Genomic DNA, 8,336 nt, shown 5'->3' with positions numbered 1-8,336 from the left:
ACTCACATGTTAGTCAAATGGAAATAATACTTGAAACTAGTTGCACGGTGTTTATTCTCTAAATTTAATGCAAAAAATGTTACCTATTCTATTATTTTACTTTACTGTGGAATTACTAAACAACTGTATTTTTGCTCCAGTCCATAAGAGCTATTGCATAGGCTTAATGGTACACCTAAGGCTATATGAGAGACAAAAGGGCTGATGACACATAACAATGAGAGTCTCAAAACATCACTGATAGACTGAAGAATCCATTACACTTTACAAACTGTTCTCTATTCCTACCCATTCACTCAAAGACAGAGGACAAGTGACTCTGTCAGCTGGGTGCCAGAGGCAGTGGCACAGGTGCTGTGCTCAGTGGCTTGAGGGGATTGTGGCACAGCACCAGGCACTGGGGGACAATGGGGGCTTGCTTCTCCCTCTGCCAGTGTAACCAGTCTGACACGAGTGGGGTGAGTCCTTCCCTGGCTCCCTTGAGCACACCTGAAGTGTGTGGCACAGGGGGCTTGTCTCAAGGCCTGCACTGGGCATCACACCTGGACACAGCAAGGCTTCCCCACCCCGAAGAGAGCCTGTGGCTGACAAGTGCACACAAAGGGAGATGTGGTCAGCTGCTTTTTCAATGGGCAGCCTCTGTCTTGCACTTAATGGGCTTCAGTGAATCAAATCAGAGGTCCCAAGGAGTTAAACATAGATATAATTCCTTCCCTCATAACAGGCTGGCGATCTGCAGACAGGGTTCAGCCACAATGCTAAAATCCCATTCAAGCAGAAATGTCATGTTATTTACTTGCTAAAACAATGCTCTTATTGCAAAGACATGTTAGGAGTGAAAATATGACAGCATCTATTTTAGGTTGTCATTGATCTTTAATTTGCTATGACCCAAAGGTTTTCCATGTAGTCAGTACTTTTTGGCCAAAATATATGACTGCAGGGAAATGAGTAAATGAGTGCCAGAGATGTTCTTTTTTTCCTATGAAAAGACTGAAATTGCTTTGTGTAAATGTGTGGAAAATGCTGATATTTTGTTTCTATAAATACGTTGCCTCCTGCGTGCTGTATTTCATTTGTGCTGTTTCCTAGGAGTATTTGGCTTCTTATCACTTTTACACAGCGTGCTGAATACAAATGAGCTACAGTTTACCCAGCAACCAAGCTGTGGAGCATTTGTGGCTGTTGTGCGTTTCCTGAGCAAGAGTAACTACTGAATGAAGCAGATTACCCTGTAGCCTTGCAAAACACTGAGGATTATAAAACATGCATTTAGTGGATAAATACACAGAGGAAAATGCACAGACGATCTCTGTTTCTATATATATAAATGTGCATATACATGAATATATCTGGGTGATGCAAAAAAACTTGCTGAAATAATCCATCATTTTTAATGACAATTTAATTTTAGGGGAAGCAAAAAACCTCAAAACTGCAACTCTTATTCTCAGTGATACCACCTACAACCAGGATCCTTGTTTATGGAGTCTATAAACTAGGCTCCATTACCACAGACTCCTGCGATCACAGGATGATTCACGTTGAAAGAATCCTCAGGAGATCACTGGTCCGACCTCGGCTCAGAGTAGGGCCAGCTCTGAGGTTAGACCAGGTTTCTCAAGGCTTGATACAGCTGTTTCTTGAAACCCCTGAGGATGGAGACTGAACAGCCTCTCAGGGCAGCTGCACCGCTGTCTGATTGTCCTTGTGGAGAAAATCTTTCTCCACACATTCAATCTGAACCTCTCTTGTTTCATCATCTGTTGTGTCTCATTCTCCTACCACGTGTCTCTGTGCATTAAAATCCTGGCCCTGCCTCCTTCTTGTTCTCCCCATAGATGCTGGGTGGCTGCTGTTAGGTGCCTCCAAAGCCATCTTTTCTCCAGGCTGGACAAGTCCAGTTTCCTCAGCCTGTCCTCAAAGGGAAGCACTCCAGTCTCCAACCAGTCTGTAGTCTCTTGCCAAACTCACCCCAGCTCATCATCCTCTTCCTCTTATTTGAAAGGATCAAAACTGGGCACAGGACTGCAGACGTAGTCTCACTACTGGTGAGCAAAGGGGCTACTCCCTTGACCTCCTGGCCACACTCTCATTAATACAGCCCTGGTAACACCTGGCCACCTTTGCTGCCAGGGCACGCTGCCAGGGCACACTGCCAGATCATGCCCAGCTTGTACCCACTCATATCCCCAGGTCCCTCTTGGCAGAGCTGCTTCCCAGCCAGTTGGGCACCAGTTGTGTCCTTACAAAGGATTGCTCTTTCCAAAGTGTAGGATGTGGCATTCATCCGTGTTGAATTTCAGGACATTCCTGCTGGCCAATTCCTTCAGTGTGTCCAGGTCCCTCTGGAGGGCAGACCTGCCATCCCATTTACTGAATGGTGCAGCCATTTGGTGTAAACTTGATGAGAATGCACTCATGGTCTCATTGATGAGAATGTGAAACCTGACAGCTCCCAGGACATATGCCTGCTGCACTCCACTTGTTACTGGCCACCAGGTACAGGACGGTTCATTCACTCTACCCTTGGAGCCCAACCATCCAAGCAGCTTTCAGACACCGGTTGCCCACCTGTCCAGGCTCATCTGGGTGCAAGAATATCACAGGAGACAGTGTCAAAAGCCTTGCAATGTTCAGGTAAATACCATCAATTGAAGAAAGTGTTCCTGGAGAACTCAATGACTTTATCAGTGACCAAAGTTAGGCTAACTGGCTTGTATTCCCCAGGTTATGTTTTTGGTCTTTTCTGAAGATAGGTGCAAAATTTGCTCTCCTCCAGATCTTAGGGACCTCTCCTTCTCCTTGAGACCTCTCAAAGGTAACAGAGGGTGACCTCTATTGGCAGCAGCCAATAGAGTAAGCAACCTTGGATGTAGCCCACCAAGTCCCAAGGACACCTATGGTCCAAGTTCTCTTGAGATCCCTGACTGAGTCTTCATCCTCCACTGGTCTCCTCCTCCTCCCACCCTCTGCACTTCTGATGCATTTTGGCAGTGGGGTGAACCAAGATGACAAGTTTGCTTTGCTGGGGAGGAGACCTCCTAGTAGAACCAAGAGGAAAGATTTAAATTTTGTCAAGAACAATTTGGGTGAAAAACATGAACTGCTTTCACAAGATATTGGGAAACATGAGGAAGCTTTCCCCAAGTTGGGTAATCAGCCGTGGGCAGAGGAGGGTTAGAAAAATGCACTCGGAATTACACACCTGAAGTTATCGTCCAGGTCAGCCTGATATTTTTGTCACTCACAAGCTTGAGTAAGTACTTTGTGTTGCCTTAAGAGATGAATGGCAGTGTAAGCGCTGAGGCCCTCAGCACTTCCCATGAGTGTGCCACATCTTTAATTGCTAAAATGCAAATATGAATATGCCAGATCTTGTTATATAGGAGTGTTTGTAGTGTCTCAAAGCAATTTAAATGAGTCCTGTTGAACTGATTGACAAATATAATACAGATGCACTTGGCAATTTTTGCTTAAACTGTAATCAGTGATGTAGTTTGCCAAGGTGGGCAATGATGTTACGATTATTGTAAGTTAAAGGTCTACATATCATGATTTTACATGATCTACTTAATACCTGGGTTTTAAACCTGCATTCTTTGCTCTGGTACATTGGCATAGGCTTTTCAGGGCACTAGATTAGGTTGTATGTTGTAGTAAAATAGGAATTTATTTTATAAATATAAACTATTCTAACATAATGTAACATCATTAAAACCAGAACATAATTAGTGAAAATACTACTTCCCCCTGTAGCACAGAGGTTACCACACATTATTTTTGTGGGACTGGCATAAGAGAAAATGTAGGGAGGGACTCTCACATGGAAGGAAGTATAAACAGTGAGAGAGGGCCACCTTCTATCCCAATGCTCTCCATGCTGGCAAGACAAGTGGGAGAGCATCCAGCAAGGATCAACCCACAATCAGGTAGTTGCTTTACAAGGAAAGAGCTGACACAAATCTCTAGAAGTATTTCAGACTATAAATACTGTGGTGGAAATGGAGTAGGACATGGAAGAGAAAGGAACAGACAGAGCCTGGCCAAGCCTCCAAGCCCTTTCATCAGCACTGCCCCTTCACACTTCCAGCAGCATTCAGCATGCCCAGGCTGCACAACAGACTGCAACTGCATAGAAATTAAGAGGTAGAAGAGAAAAATCTAGCAAAGATGTCACCAAATGCTATGTTCTCAATATACCCAAGCTGTTCTGCATCTCTTTGGGTGATCCTAGACTGTTCTGCCTGTCCTCATTTGCTGAAATGAGATTTGACTTTCCCGAAATGCAGAAAATATTGTAACACTTTTTAGCATCACTATAACTGTGACAGATTAGGTCTGACTGGTGTTTAAAACCCCCAATATCTCTAATTTGATGGACATTATCTTAAGGTTCATCTCAAATGTGCAGGAGCCAATATGGGGTCATTTTCAGGGAAATTGGGACTGCAGAGGGTTTGTCCTCTTCCAAAATGTAGTGACTGTCTATTCTGTAAGGGTGCTGTACCCAGCAATCCTGGTTTGAGTGGCAAGGTTGGAAGTAGTTCAGTGCACATGAAATCAATAAGTGGAATTGGGGTGAAATGGTCAAGGAACTGCAGTTGATCAAATAGCAATTGATAGAATTTATTACCTGACTGAACAATTTGTCCATAAACAGATATATACAAGGCAAAATCTAGCCTTTGTTTAATAGTCCTTTGCCATGATTCCCACAAAGCCTGCTTTCCTTCTTCCATGGCCTCCCTGTCTCTGTGGGTTATCTGGAATTATGGGTATCTAAGGATTTATTTTCATGTGCCTATGTTTTTGAGGGGCTGCAGATTATCTGAGCTTTGTCCAAACATGGAAAAAATTACAGTAATTCTGTTTCATTCAAAGGACATAATTCACCCAGAAGTAGACCACTTTTTCTGTGGCCAATGCCATAGTCTTTCTGTCCTCAAAAATATAAAGGATGCATTTTTCTTTCATTTACAAGTGTAAATTAAAAATATTTTCTTATTTATTTTAAAGTGGAAAGAGAAAAATTAGAACCCCTTGTTGATTTTCTGGGAAGTGGTCAAATTTCATGTCAAATTTCATATAGCAAAACAGTGAAATGCAGCCATCCCACAAATAACAAAATATCTTTTTCTAATAGAATTGTCATCCTTTCTATGGGGTTTTTCTTTTCCCTCATGTGTTAAGGAAATGAGATTTCTCTCACTGCCTCTATTTGCATTTGTGTCTGTTTGTCAGGACCCTTTGGCAACTTCGCACTCACCGAGTTTAAACCAGTTTGGAGAGAAGGGTGGAGGACACAGACATCCTGAGCTCCCACCCAGGGAGCTGGTGGGAAGAAGAGTTGAGGGGAAGGCAAGGAGCATTCAGCTGCCCATCCTTCTGCTCAGCCTTTGCAGTACCAGCACTTGGCAGCATCTGGGCTTGGCATGCCCAGAGTAGTGTGCCAGCCAGAGCTGCTTCCAATGTCTTGCTCAGCTGACAGGCACAGGGATGGGACACAGTTGGAAGGAGGGCAACCATTGCAAGAGGTCACTGAAACTGGCATAGTGAGGAAGAGCAGATCCCAAGTGGATGAGGATGTAGGGAGGGAAGGTGCATGGAAATGTGGGTACACAGCCTTAGTTCAGACTCCATTAATTTTGCTCTTCAAGAAACAATTTGTGACTCCCTTTGTTTATGAAGGATTCATAAGTGAAGGAAAAAGGAAGGTGTGTGGGTTTCTATGTTTATTAAGTTTTTATTCCTTTTATTCCTATGGTGCTAATATATTATTAATACCTCATCTCAAAAACTCTCATTGCAGGCTAGGGCTGTAGGTGAGGCTATGTGTGAAAATCTCTTGGGCACCCCAACTTGTTCTGCCTGTTCCTCTTTCCACAGCAATTCCTTTCCAGATCCACTGGAAAGTCACTGTGAATCTCAGCTTAGGGACCTTTTAAAAAACATGAACACAAAGGCAGCACGTGTGAGCAAGTCTTCTTTTTCTGGTGTAATGTGAATAACCACCTTCACTATACAGGGCCTGCAGCATGCTACTGGTGTAAGAGACTGGGATTGGGGAGCACAGTGTCAGTGCAGATAACACGCTAGGTCTCCAAAAGTAGAATTTGGAAACCTGTATTTTTTTTTCTGAGAATATTTTTTAAAATAATTTTCATAAAAGCCTATCCTGTAATGCTATAATTCAACAAAGTAAATTGCTTCTGTGCTTATTTAAAGGAAAACTGCAGTAACATACCAGGTGTGCAATCTGGACCAGAAATCTTCAGAAGTCAAGAGCAAAGGACATTTAATCCTGACCAAGCAGACTAAACATTTGGTCTGAGAGCTGGAGAAAATTCAAGGCAATAATAACGTGCTCTGCATGTTGCAGTACATCTCCTCTAGCAGTTGGAGTCCAAAAAGGTCACATCAACCATGAGTGAAGAAACAAAGGAATACACTCAGCAAGATGAATATTGCTCAGAGCATTAATTTTTCCATACCTTCTCCACAGCAGGGTCACAAGCAATTAAGGGTCCTCATAGTGAGAACACTTCCACTGACATACTTTACTCTCATCCATAATTTTTTTTCAAATTTCTTACGTTTTCAAACTACCCTAGAAATTAATTTTTTTCAGCCAAAATATTGATGTCTTTTTCCCTCCCATGCTCTCATTTCTTATGGGGTTATCTGATCATCAGCCTTCTGTCTATAACTGTCCACTTCTGTCAAGTTACAGAAAAAAATACAGTCAAAGCCTCTGTGTTAATACTTACTCAATAAAGTCGGTGTTTATGAAAAAGGGATTGAAAAGTGAAAATGAGAACATGTGAGAAATGACTTCCTGATTCTGAAGAAACAAAGCTGACAACTTTTACATCAAGATATTTCTTTTAATATTTATGGGCTCCTAAATGGTCTTCTGATTTATTTTGTCTTTGCAATTGAAGATAAATGTCCAAAACTGTGGAAAAGAAAAAGAGCTGTTGTGTTAGAAGAAGTGACAGTGATAATGTCATACATCAACGTGTCGAGATGTCTCCATTACACTCATCTGGGAATCAGAGTATTTTCCACTTAGCATCCAGTTAGAAGATCCCATGCACCATTGTACAGGTCTGCACTGGGGTACACGCTGAGTCCCAGGGGATCCCCATGTTCCCCTGCACTCTTGGTTACAGTGACTCTTTTAAAGGCATGGCACAGCCTTTGCACCTCTTCTATCTGTTCAGTTTTTTATATCATGCCTGCTGACATGCTGCCTGAGTTCTTTGCCCATCTGAAATGCCATTTTATCTGTGGATATTGAATAGCACAATCTTTCATATGCAGCCAACTGCAATTTTTGTGGCATGACTTAAATGGATGTTCCTGCAAGTCTACATAAAAATCACCTGAGTCTGTGAGCTAGAATTTGAAGGAAAGCAGCAAAATACACATTTCAGTATTATTCCTCATTCTTTGATGTTCTACTTCAACATAAAATTCAATTTTATATTTTATTCTCAATAAAGAGAGAAGATTTCATTTTTATACTACTGCATTTTTATACTTCTGTATGGATAAAATAAGCATCACTTATTAAAGCAAGCAATTTAAAAATATTCTTTTAAGGAAATATATATGTGCTTATCTATGTGCATATTTGTAATTTTAACCCCCTCAAAGACCTGTTTTCTGTCATGTGAGTTTTCCAAAACAATCACTCATTTTTAATTTCAGCAGGACAGGACCATCTGCTCTGTCCTGCTGGTGCTCCAGGCTCTCTCCTCAGCCTCTGATAAAGCCCTTCCTTTGCAGCACCCTGGCCCTGCTGCACCTGCATCTCATTCCACCTCATCCTCCTCCAACTCATGAGGAACCCCGCCTTGATACTTTCAAAAGCACCAGCAAGGGTGGTCTGTGCCTGGCAGCCCCTCACTGAGGGCAGCAGGGGTGCTGCAGATGAGGCTGCACAGAACACCCCAGATGGGGACAGCAGGAGAAAACCCTTCTTCCTCTTCCATGGGGAGATAGAGAGGATCACCAAATAAATTGCATTTAAATCAGTTAAATCAGAAGACACCTTGTCTGCAAAATTAATTGTGGGCAGTGCTAGCAGGTAAATAGTTTTCTATTTTGAAGTGTCCTAGGATTTTTAGATGTCTGCAGGAAACAGCTTAGCATGACTGAAAGTTGAAGAACTGAGTTGTGGAATTGGGGTCCTAGCTTTGTGTCCTTTAGAAAAGGTGCTTTACATACCAATATGCCATTTGTAGACATTTTTAATCCTGTAGCAATACTAAACTCCGAAGCCGTGTTTCCTGACAGAAACTGAATGCCACTAGGAAAGGGTGAAGGTA

The sequence above is a fragment of the Anomalospiza imberbis genome, chromosome 4, assembly GCF_031753505.1.
Source record: "Anomalospiza imberbis isolate Cuckoo-Finch-1a 21T00152 chromosome 4, ASM3175350v1, whole genome shotgun sequence".
Lineage (NCBI taxonomy): Eukaryota > Metazoa > Chordata > Aves > Passeriformes > Viduidae > Anomalospiza > Anomalospiza imberbis.
The sequence above is the reverse complement of the archived record's forward strand: the minus strand, read 5'-3'. Positions refer to the sequence as shown.